Source organism: Manis pentadactyla, chromosome 16 (assembly GCF_030020395.1).
Source record: "Manis pentadactyla isolate mManPen7 chromosome 16, mManPen7.hap1, whole genome shotgun sequence".
Taxonomy (NCBI): domain Eukaryota; kingdom Metazoa; phylum Chordata; class Mammalia; order Pholidota; family Manidae; genus Manis; species Manis pentadactyla.
In genome coordinates, this window is record NC_080034.1 from 31,382,639 (window position 1) to 31,395,450 (window position 12,812).

Here is a 12,812-nt window from a genome sequence, read left to right on the forward strand (position 1 = left end):
GGCGGGAGGAGGCGGGAGCGGGTGGAGGGGAAGGAGGGAGCGCGCGGAGAGCCAGGGAGGAGGGAGCAAGCGAGAGAGCGGCGGAGGGAGGGGAGACCAACTTCTAGCGCTACCATAATTCGCCTAAAGCAGGCGCAGAAACTCTCGCCCGGCTAGGCAGCCTGCCGGGAGCGAGAGAAGACCACGTGGAGCAAACTTAAGGGGAAGAAAAGTGGGGACCCGAGGAGAAGACGCGGGGCTGCGGGCCTGAAAGGGCGGGAGGCGGAGAGACCCTAGGGATTCACTGTGGCCGCGGGAAACACCAGCCTTTCCCTGGAGCCTGGAGGTACGGCCAAGCCGTGCTCCCACACGGTTCTTTGGTTCCCAGCGGGCGTGCGGAGTGACCGGGGGCCCAAAGCTCGGAACCTGCGTTCAGCCCGCCCGGGGCCTGCCTGGCCTCCCGCCTGCCCCTCCCCCTGCGTGGGAGCTGGGGGTGGGCTTTCTGAGCCGCGGGTGAGAGACAGGGGGAGGCGCCTTCTGGGATTTGTGAGCGGTCATCCCCGGGTGCGTGCCGCCTCCCTCTCCGGAAGGGGAATTTCCCATGAAGTGCTCTGCGAATCAGTGAAGAAGGGGCCCAAAGCCGGACCCACGCGGGCAAAGCGAAGGACAGCGTCGAAGCAATTATCCGCACAAATTATGTTGTAAACAAAATTCAGTGCCTTTTGTGGGAGGATGGGCGGGAGCGGGGGATGTGGTGGGGACAGTTGGGGTGTTTGGGTTGAGAGGGGGAAGTCCAGACGGAGAAAGGCTCAAGGTCCAAGGGGGAGGGCTATGCTGGTAGCAGACGCCCCACTCAGAGACCCATGGAAATCTGAATGAATCCTCACCCCAGCCTCCACCACCAAAACATCTACCATCTCTCTGTCTCTATGTGTTGCTGGCTGGGAGAGGTTGACACCTCAGAGGTCCCCAAGGAATGCCTGTGACCAAGGCAGGACTCTGCTGTGGGATAAGGGTGGGAGGCTGAGGCTCGTCGAGACCCCCCTGCTGAATCGCCTGAGGCAGGGGGAGCCGGGGCAGACACGTAATGCCACCGGAATGTGAGCTAGGGGTGCTTCAGAAATTGGTGTTTAGGGCCAGTCAGTGCTGTCACCTGGGGGGAGGGGATTTCTTGAAAGAGAGGCCCTTTCCAATGGGGCTTGGTAGGAAAGGGTCTTGGTGAGATTTGTAAGCTCTGTCCAGGTCTGGATCCTATGTATTTGCTCGCCTGGGTGGGTGTGACAGACATACTTGGGTCCTGCTGGGGCCCTTCAGGTATCTAGATGTGAAATTGTTGGGGGGAGGACTCTAAGTGTTATTTATATGCATACCACAGTGTCCTTTCCTGTGTAGCAATAGCAGCAATAAGAATAAAGTAACTACTTGATAATGGGGGGAGTCTAGTAACCATAATGTTGCTCATGTAATTGTACATTAATGATACCAAAAAAGAAGAATAAAGTAACTAGTAATGTTTGAGTCGTACCACATCCCAGGCGCTCATCTCATCTTCCCAGTAACTCTGAAGTAGACAGTACTGCTAACTCTATTTTACAGAGGAGGGAACTGAGGCACAAAGAGATTAAGCCACTTGCGCAGGCTTACAAAGCTGGTACGTGATGAAGCAGGATTCCAGCCAGAGCTACTTCGGTGAGGACAGAGAAGCAGCTCATGGTCTTTGAAGCATCACTACCTGCTCATGGGTTACCTGAGGAGGAGTACCGTTTGGGAGAAAGGAAGCCCTTTGTTAGGTGATCCAAGTTATCCTCCACAGAGAGTCAGCTCTGGTGGGACTCCGGGTGTGTGGACAGGCCTCGGCCTGGCCTGGAGATGGCAGGTCCTTGTGTGAACCCAGCAGGGCCGTGCCCATACCCCTCAGACCTCCTTTTGGTCCTTCCTGCAGAGTCTTAGGGCAGGGTGGGAACCAAGATTCTATACCAAAGGAAGGGATTTTTTCCGTGTGTGTGTGGAATGAGGTGACCTCTGGTGGGCTTCTCCAGCTGTCTTCTGACTGGCTTGTCATACCCACTGAACCCCGCTCCCCATCAGTTCTCACAGCAGCCCTCCACCCCTCACACACAGACTCACTTGCCTGGAGAGATTTCTCTGGGAAATATTTTGGCTTTCATTTCAGTTTCCCCCTCATCTCCAAGCCTGCTCAGTTCCCAGCACCTCTGAGTCACAGTGTATTTGGTGGGGGGGGGGGGGGCAGAGCAAGGGAGGCAAAGGACCCTACCTTGTCCTCACCTAAAGGACATTTTAGTGAGGAAAACAAGGTCTCACCAAAGAAAGATACAGAACAAATGCCCCACAATCCAAGCAGCCAGGCCAAAGCCCTTCCCTCTGGGTCAAGAGCTCTGTGAGGAGGTTTGAAGAGTAGCGCTTGGCTCGTGAGGCTGAGTGACTAGGACTGGGCAGGAGGCTCCTCTTTCTGTCCTTGTTCTTTCAGAGGGGCCAGAGTCAGGCCAGGGGCTTTGGCTGTGGCAAGAACCAGGGCCATGGTCTCATGGTCTAGCCTTACTAGGGAGGCCATGGTCAAGAGCACAGGAGCTGGAGTGAGGCAGCTTTGGGTTGAACTTCAGCCATGATCACTTGCCAGCAGTGTGACTGGGCATGTTCCATGATGTCTTAGTCTTAATTTCCTTATGCACAAAAGTGGGAGAATACGTCCAAGCGTGGTTGGAAGGATAGCATGAAAAGCATAGGCAAAGCATCTGGCTGGGTGACCTGTTCATCAGTTGCTTCCCCATAAATACTTATTTTTCTCTTTGTGAGCCCCAGTTTCCTCACCTAAAAATGGTGAATACTGACTTCACAAAATTGTAAAGCATACATACAACTGCAGTTGATACTTAGGAACTGTCTGCTGTGTGCCAGGCACTTGACTCACATGTTGTTCAGTTTCCTCACCCCAGGTTTGGTGGCTCCTGTCATTTTACAGGTGAGGTATCTGAGGCTCAGAGAGGTTAGGCAGCTTACCCCAGGTCACACAGCTAAGAGACATTGCAGCAAGGACTTGCCTATGGTCTTCTTGCACAGAAGCAGATGCCCTTTCCCAGTGTCTGCGCCTCCTTGTTGTGGGAATGAAGTGGGTGGCAGGGTCATCTTGTAGTATCAGGCCAGACCTAATAGCTCCCTTGCCTGAGGGGAGGGTGTGTTTCTGTCCAGAAACATTAGTCTCCTTATTCCCACAGACCCCACACATCTAGGCCCAGATACTTTGTTTCCATTCATCTTACTACTTGAGTTTTAACTTTTCTTCTCAAAAACTTTCTTAAGTTATTAAGGAATAAAACTTTACCAGCATAATACAGCAGTTCCACTCCTAAGTATATACCATCAGATATGCATAATATATGTGTTCACCGAAACACATACACTAGAGTGTTCTTAGTAGCACTCTTGGCAATATCCATCAACAGTGCAGTGAATTAAGTCATGCTATTCTCATACATGGGCTAGTATCTGTCAATGGAAATGAATAAACCATTGCTACACAGCAACATGGCACAATCTCATAAACAAAATTGAACATAAAAGCCAGAAATGAGAAACTCACAACATGATTCCATCATCTGAAATCCAAAGACTGATTAAACTAACTGAAGGCATTAGAACTCAGGAGAATGGGGAGTGTCTGAGAGGGGGCATGAGAGGTTTCTTAGGGGTCTAGGAATGTTCTGTGTTTTTTGAATTTGGGAGTTGAAGACATAGGTGTGTTCACTTTGTGAAAATTAATTGAGCTGATGTATACTTAATGATTTGTGTGCCTTTCTTTATGTTTAAAGATAAAAATAGAAAGCCTAAAAATTGTCACAGGTATAATTGAGGTCCTCTCCGTATCTCTGCTCTCCTTTCTCCATCCTTCTCTTCCCAGAGGCAGCCAGTTTTTTGAAGCTGGTAGGGAGCCTTCCCGAGTTCAGTTTTATACACTTACCCCTTTTAGTATTGCTTGGGTGTCTTAAATTTTTAAATAAAAGGTATCCGTCTGCTCCTTGCTTCTACTTTGTGTTGGTGGAGTTTTTTACTCAACTTCCTGTTAGGGAGATTTGCTACATTGTATCTCTAGGTCATTCATTGAAAAGGCTGATGGTGACACTCCACCATGAGTGTACTCTGGTTTCTTTGCCCAGCCTCCAGGTGATGGACAGTGAGGTTGTTTCTGAAGTTGGCCATTGTGGTCACAGTGCAGTGGGCTTCCTTCTGAGCAGCACCCACACACACAGCCTCAGGGCCTTCTGTTTTTCCTCATTTGCCTCCTGCTCAGTCAAGTGGTCCCCCTGTGGTTCCTCCACTCTGGAATCTTCTCCCCTCCTGATCTCTTAGCTGCTGTTCCCTCCCCTGCTTCCCAATCTTCCTGACTCAGAAAGACGCAGGGTTTGTGTTGGGTGGAGGTGGGAGAGGGATGGCAGGGGGCAGCCTTTTTCTTTGCCACAAAGGCCCCTGTTCCCCAAGATAAATGACGATTTAAACAAAGAAATATTTCATTATGGGTTGATATCTTAATGAACTGTTCCAGGAAGCTTCTAGGCACTCTCCAGACTGCCGCCTTCCTAAGGGGGATTCCTAGTCCTGGGGGGAGGCTTGTCAGCTTACCATATTGCCCTGAGTAGAGGATCCTGCATTGTGGGGAGCTGTCCCAGGGGGCTGTGGAGGGAGGTACCCAGGACTAGAGGGTGGGGCTGGGTTGCTCTGTTTGGTGCCAGGTTCCCAGGCCCTGGGAAATGTTTGCAGGCCCCCTACAGTTACTTTTAGGGACTCAGAGATTCAGGCCTTGTTCACAAAGTGATGGGCATGGGACTCTGGGCTGATTGGTGGAAAACCAGTCATTAAGGATCAGGAAATGAGCAATAACCTGACAAGCAGTGGACAATTTTCCATCAATTAGAACACAGCATCTTTGGGTCAAAGGAGACCCCTCCGTGAAGGATTTCCCAGCAGGGAGAGAGCAGGACGCACACAGGGATGGGCCAAGAGCCTATATCCAGCACTGTCTCCCTCCCCCATGCATCTGCACCCAGCCCTCATCTCCTGTGGACCCAGAGGTCCCCTTCATATAGTTCATCCTTCAAGAGCTACTCCACCTCTTCCTTCATTGTGAGACACTTGGATTTAAATCCCCATTCTGTCACTTTCTAGTCTGAAATCCTGAAGCAAGAGACTTAATCTTAGTTTCTTCAACTGCAGAACAGGGAGAAAGACAAGGGTCTGGCAGAGAGGTGGTGAGAAATAGTATAACTTGTGTAGGCAGCAGACAGGTTGGAGCTAGGATATTATTTCTTGATTACCCCTGTCCACTTTCATCTCTCGGTCTCTTCCTTAGCACTCCTGTTGATGTTATGATGTGTTGTTAGCTAACTTTTGTTTAAGGGCACCTAGTAACTATTTAACACATCGTATTATTTGTTAATTTTTAACCATTTATGCCTCATCTCTCCAACTAGACAATACACTGAGGTCAGGGGCCCATGATTTTAGTCATTTGGGGATTTCCTGTTGCGCCCAGAATGGTGTGTTTTACAAAGTAGGTATACAATAAATGCCTGTTGGTTTGATTACGATTTGATACTTCAGGTCAAAGTTAGAAAATAGTCTGACCCTTCAGGGCAAGTTGCTGCCCTGCAGGTATCAGTTGGGGGATGTAGAAGTGTGTAGTAATTGTCTTCACTCATTGTAGGGAAAGAGCTGGGGGTCAAGGGTGAAATCCTGAAGTGTTGGATAGAAAATGGGACAAGGCAGCACCCTTACTTACTTGGGACAATCCCCTGCTCCCAGAAGGCTGTGCTCCCCACTTGTCTCGTCCCTGCCCCCTGCTCCCTTCTGCCTGTCCATAGGGACACCTCCAGAGCTTGAGGCTTAGCAAGGGAAGTGTTCCTTCCCCATGGAAACTTGAAGGTCTTGGGTTTGGGGTCTCAGCTACTGACACTGGAAGGCGAGGTAGGATGTGAAGGAGAAAAGTCAAAGCCACGGTAGCCTCATACTGGAGATCATCATCACCTGTGGGACATCTATGGTATCCCAGCACATAGTCTGACCCCACAGGATCCTAGACCCCAGCACATACTCTGACCCCACAGGGTCCTAATGCTTTAGTTTGTTTTGTTCAGAGAAGGCAGTGCTCCAAAAGGCAAAGGCAATGGATGCAGTGTAGACATAAGGGGAGAGATGAGATAAGTCCTGTGTTCTGCATGGCGTTTGGCTGGGACTGTGAACTGGGGCACGCACATTTTCCTGGGGCTTTCACACTCTAGTCCAACTCACAGTCCATGCCTGGCCTGGGCCCCATGGTTCCTGGTTCTCCTGCACCCCGCCCTCTGGCCTTCTCTCGGCCAGTCCCCTCTGCCCTTAACCCCTGGTCCGACCTCCCTCATAGGCATTAGGCACCAGAAGTCCCTGGGCCAGGCTACGGAAGGCTGGAGTGAAGCGGAATCTGGATCAGACTCAAACCCATCTCGGGCACGGTGTTAAGCACTCCTCATGGGTGACCTCATTTCCCCCTCCCAGCCCTGTGAGATGGTAGGCAAATGCTCCCGGTGCCCTGTCCCTGTGCCTTCCCCTGACCCACTTACACACCTCAACCTTCCAGTTGACAGCACCTGCCTGTCCTTGCTGAGGGCTCCCTCTGGGCATTGGAGCCCACTTTGCCACTGTGCAGGAGGCCAGAAGTGTTGGGAATTAACCCCTCCTGGGAGAGCCCGCCACCCATGTCTGATGGGAATTAGTGTAAAATTGCTCCCACGCTCTCACCCCTCTGGTGGGATTACTCTGATATGTGTGTTCTGTGTGCAGCCCCAGGGTTCCCCAGCAGGACTGAGCCCACCCTAGCCGCTGGCTTGATAACATACACTTTATTACCTTCCTTCCCTTCCTTGTCCCACTTCCTCACTTCTCATGTTTCCTTTACCTCTTAAATCAACCATGTGGTGGACTGGAGTAGTTTGTCTGAGGGCCTGCTTCCAGGGGAACCCAGCCTGACTCAGGTAGACACTGTTATTATCCTCATTTTACAAATGACAAGACCAAAGCTCAGAGAGGTTGAAACTCACATTCGTTTCTACAATTACCTAAGCAGAGTGCCTGCATTCCCACCTGACTTGGTACACACTGGAGTGTCCACTTTGTTGCTCTCCTGGATGGCTTCATGAGGACCCTTCCCCATCTTCCCCCAGAAGTCTGTTTCAAGTCCCTTCCTCTTGGTTTCTTGCCTTAAGACGTAAGGTGAGGAATAGGGTGGGAGTAGGGAGTGTTTCCAGGCCCCCCAGCTCTCCCTGCCTCCCTTTGGGACACTGACTCACAGTCAGAGCTCGTCCCTGGATTGCAGATGGTAAGAGAAGTGATGAACATCCACAGGACTGGACATATGATGAAAGGAAAAAGTGAAAGCCACTTGGCATGCTGGGGTGCAAGGAGAGGGCGGGCATCCTTCCAGGCCTTTGTAGTATTCAAGGGGCTGTGGCCACACTTCCCTGTGTGCAGCAGCCCCTTTAAACACAGGAGGAACTGAGGTGAGAGATAGGAAAGGATTTCTTGCTAATGAAGTTTGCCCAGCCTCAGAACGTGGAAAGTCCCCTGCTAAGAACCTCAGGATCAGGAAAATCGCCCTGCCTCTTTTATGAGTGTGGAGCTAGGCACTGCGCTGGGCAGGGATGATCTGATCTCCCAAAAACAAAAGTTACCTGGGGAGAGCATCTTAAAATTTTCTACTCATTTGGTTTTCCTGACACCTCTGTTTTAGTTTAGATTCTCCCAGAAAGCAGACTCTGAGATGAGAATTCAAGCGCACAGAGTTTCTTTGGGAAGAGGTCCCAGGGAAGGAGAGGAGGGGCAGGAAGCCAGTACAGGGACTGCTATTAGCGCTTCAGGCTACGACTGTGAGCGAGAGGGGCACAGCCGCACTGGGGAACTCTGGACGATACATGAGACATGCCGTGAGTTGTCCGTACCGCGGGGCAAGGAAGCTGGGGTATTTACTCATCAGCTTCCCTTTGCCATTGGCTGACGGCTGCTTCCAGGCACACTAACTCTCAGCACTTCCGGCCCATCCTGAGCTGGAGCCGAGGGTGTTTCCATGGCCGGGAAAAACGCTTCAGGCAAAGAGCAGGTGTTGGCAGTAAGCAGCCTTCTCCATCTCGAGGTAAGTGCTGACAGACACAGGCAGGGCACCAGCGCTTGCCGCACTCTGCCCATGGATTCTCCTCTTTGACTTTGCTTTCCATGAGCCTTTGTGGGTACGTGCTTGGTGTTCCCAAGGCGTCAGCCTGGACCCATTACGTTCCTCAATCTGCTTGTCCTCTTGGACAAGCCCATCTACTCTCATGGTTTGAACTACCACCTCTGGGTTGGTAGCTCCAAGTACTCTCCCTCTCTTGGACTTTGCTCCCACGCCCATGTCTGGGCACCTCTAGTGATGGCATACGCAACATGTTCCAGGCCCCAATCATCATCTGTATCCCCAAACACACCCCACCTCTGCATTTTCTCCCCAGTGGTGGCATCAGGATCCACCCAGTTGCTCTAGAAACGAGGAATTACCCATGATCCTTTCTGTCCCTTTCTTGTCACAGCCAGTCACCAAGTCCTGTGGATGTGACTTCCAAAATACTTCTGAGTCGTTCCCTCCTCTCCATCCCCACCCCCACTACCACTGGTCTGTACCCTTATCATTGTCTACCTGGGGTATTCCTGTAGGCTCCTAATTGCTGCCCCGCTTCCAGCCTGATCCCCTCCCTGCAACTCCCTCCAGTCCATCCTCCACAGTGGTTGGAAGTTGTATCTAAAGTGCTGACTGAACTGACCATGCCTTGCACAAGAACCATTCCCATAAGATGTGGACCCCTAGGTGTCCTTTCTTGAACCTCTGATTCCATCCCTGGCCACTCCCAGCTCTGCCCCTTGGGACTTGTGGCGTGTGCTGTGCTCTTTCCTTCCAGGCAGTGCCCTCAGCTTGGAATACCTTTTCTCCCATTCGCTTCCACAGCTGACTCTAAGACCCAGCTTAGATGACACCTCCTCTTAGAAGTTTTCCTTGATGCCCTGAGCTGGATTAAGCACTCTACATCTGTACTCTTGTGTTGGGGCAAGCATCAGAAAATTCACTTTAAGTGGGCTTAAATAACAATGGGAATTGATTGACTCATGCAACTGGAAAATCAAAGGATAGAGAGCTGCAGGTTATGTGTGATCCAGGGCCTTGCAACAATGCCATTGGATTCTCTACATTGCTTAACTCTGCCTTTCCCTGGGTGGACTTTGCTCTCAGAGTCCTTGGAGGGAGTCCTATCAGCTTTGAACTCACGTCCGGCCCAGCTCAGTCCAGTGAACTGTTTAAGCAAATGCTGACTTGTTGGGGCCTATCTTGCTTGTCCCTCTTCAAACCAATCAATATGGCCCAGGACTTAGAGTATTCTATTTCAGGGATTGGAAAACTATGGCCAACTTGTTTCTGTAATGGCAGAATTCAGTAGTGGAGGCAGAGACCAGCAAACTATTCCTGTAGAGGGACAGAGAAGAAATATTCTAGGCTTTGTAGACCAAGAAGCAAAATCACGGATATTGTGTAAGAGCTTATGTAACAAGAGAGAAAACAAATTTCCACAAAATTTTTATCAATGGAATTACAATAATAACTGAGTACAAGTGTTTGTAGTACAGGTCTACCAATGAGGATGCAACTTGGGGGCAGGGGAGGGGGAGAGGGATAACATTTTGCTTAATGGGAGTTCAAAGTAAATGCTCCCTATCATCAAATCAATGGCAAATGTTCATCTATAAAAATTATTCTTAGTTCACAGACCATACAAAAACAGGATTTGGTGGGGCCATAGTTTGCAGACTCCTGAATTTAATCAAACCATTATAAAGCTAAGGGATGGGATTGTGGGAAACTGGACAAGGAGACAGCAAACCACCCTGATGGAGGAAATGTTATCAATACCATAGCTCCTCATGGGGGCTACCTTTGTGATAGGCCTGTCTCAGTCGGGCTGCAGGGGCATTTTATAAAGCATTTCTTAATAAGACAAGTTAATGTCCATTAGCACCCCTAATTCTGGCACCATTCCTATAAAATAAGCAAGCAAGGACATCCAGTGGTCTGCTGGGATTGGCCTGGTCAACACAGGTGCTCAAAACCCAGTTCTGTTTCAAGAACCTCTGACTGTAGGCCTGTCTCCCTTGTAACTCCCCATGTAGGCAAATGATACAGGCTCCATGGCCCCCAGCTAGGGAGAAATCATTCTTTGTGCAAGAATGCCCAGGACTGCAAACAAGGGGTCTGATGAGTACTCTGGGTCCAGAGTGTGGTTTCAACCTTGATGTTGCGATGACCCCGGGGGGCAGCCCTCAGCAGGATCGTCTCAGCCCTCCTCCAGGGCTGACCTGGCTAGGTCAGGGAAGGGTTCTGGGGGTGTGCAGAGGCAGCCAGAGGTGAAGGATGGATGTTGGGTTCCTTTCCAGGATGATGGTAGGTAGGCACCAAATGTGTACGTGTGCTGGCATACTCGAACACACACACAGTCACATTCTCTGGTCTTACACACACATTTACATACTCCCATGGCCAGATTGTCATGCTCACACCCATCTACACAACCAGGATCTCACGCACACATACACACACATTCTCATGGTTGCCTGAACTTATTTACCCTCTTCCAAGCTCACACAACATGTTCATATACACCACTATTCATTTCCTAGGGCTGCTATAACAGAGTACTGCACACTGGTGGCTGAAAGCAACAGAATCTTATTATCATCCCCGTTTTGGAGGCTAGGACTCTAAAGTCAGAGTTCCTTCTGAGACTTGTAGGGGAGGATCATGCCTAGCCTCTTGTGAGCTTCTCCTGGCCCCAGGTGTCTCTTGGCTTGTAGGTGCATCTTCCATCTCTGCCTCCATGTTCGCATGGACATGTCTCCCTGTATCTTCACAGAGAGGACTTTCCAAGAGGACATATTTTATTAGAACACTAGTTACATTGCATTAGGGGACACCCTACTCCGGTATGACCTCATCTTAACTGAGTCCATCTGCAACAACTCTTATTTCCAAATAAGATTATATTTTGAGGTGCTGGGGGTTAGGACTTCATATCTTTTTGGTGAGGACACACAATCAACCCATAACAACACCTTAGGGCCATAAAATCTCACATGTGCTTTCCATACTCCCATAGTGACACACAGACGTACACACTATCAAAGTCACATGACATGCTTGCTCACACCATCACACAATCCTGTATATACACAGCCAGGATCACATGCACACATTCACATGCTCCCATGGCTCCGCCCCCCCCCTCACATGCAGCTGCACCATCCAGATATACCCCCTCCCTCAACCTCCCCAGCTCACATATGGCTCCCCACAGCCCTTGCAGTCGAAGTTCACACAGCCCCACACTGCCCTGCTCCCACACATCCCTTTGGCCACACTCAGAGGCCTGCCCACAGGGTCATACACTGAGACCCAGCACACTGGCAGCCTCACACTGAGCTTGTGCCTTTCACATCCTCTCCCACCCACATCTGCCACCTCCTCCATCCAGCACACGCAGTCCCCAACTGTGCCCCACCCTGGCCAGGGCATCAGGTGGGTAGCAGCTCGCTGCTGGAATCAGGTGCTCCCAGAGCCTTCTTTGCAGACTCCGACTCTTCTCTCTTGGGGCAGACAGACAGACAGACACATCATGCTTGCCCTTCCGCTGGCCTGCGCCCCTCTGCAGCCCCACGCGGCAGCCTGTTCCTCATTATGGGCCAACGCGCCTGTTTACTCACCCAGCTGGAGATGGTTAGAGAGTGATAAATAATGAAAGAGAAAACAGGCTTTTCCCCTCTGCGGCTTCTATTTATGTAACATGTGTCACAGCTCACTCACAGACTTTGTTTCGGAGCTGGTTGCAGGAAATAGTTTATTTTTTCCGGACGGTGGCTTAGGGGGCAGGGTTGGGGGGCCAGGTTTTGGGTTTCTGCTCTCACGCCCATGGGAGTCTCGGGATCTGGCTCCCAGAGTCCTCCTGCCCTGGTGCCTCCCCTCCCTGCCTCTCCCCACACCCTCAGGCAGACTTCACGGCTCCAGGCTGCCTTCGAATGGGGTTCTAGACTCCATCACTTTGGAAGCAGTTGGAGTGGTTGAGGCCCCTCCCTGCTGTCTCCGAAGCACCCCAAACAGATGGGCTTGTTTTAAGAGCCAGACAGCTTGAGCCGAGGACTCCCTGAGAGGAGGCAGTGGGACCAGGGGCTTCCTAGGTAGCCTGAGCCTGCTAGTAGACAGAGTTCAAAAGGATTCATTCTACAAAGTACGAATGAATACAAGATCCATACCTTGTGTTCACTTAGCACTTTTATGTCCGTGGTCTCTCTGTGCCCTCACAACTTTGAGCTGCTGCTTCTCCGGTGAGGCGGCTGAGGGAGGGACTTGCCATGGTCCGCGTGACTGCTTGTGAAGGGCGAGGACTTCAGACTCACATGTCCCACTGTTGCCTTCTCCCAGGGGCACCTTGATAGAATTCTGGTCAACTTAACTCACGCTAAGGCAGGTGGGAGTAGTTACAGGGTGTGGGGCTTGGAATGTCGGGGGATGTGAGCTGTCAGAGATCTGAGATGTGGCCGCTCCCAGTTCTTCTCCTAACACTAAGGCACCCATCATTTGGGGGACCCTCCAGGGAGAGAAAAAGTAGCAGAAAGCTTTCTTGCTCCTGAAGCCCCAGGGCAGAGACATCTTGGAAAGTGTGGAGACAACATGTGCCCTCCTGATCCTGTCTCTTTGAATGCCAGGGCATGGAGCCCATGCT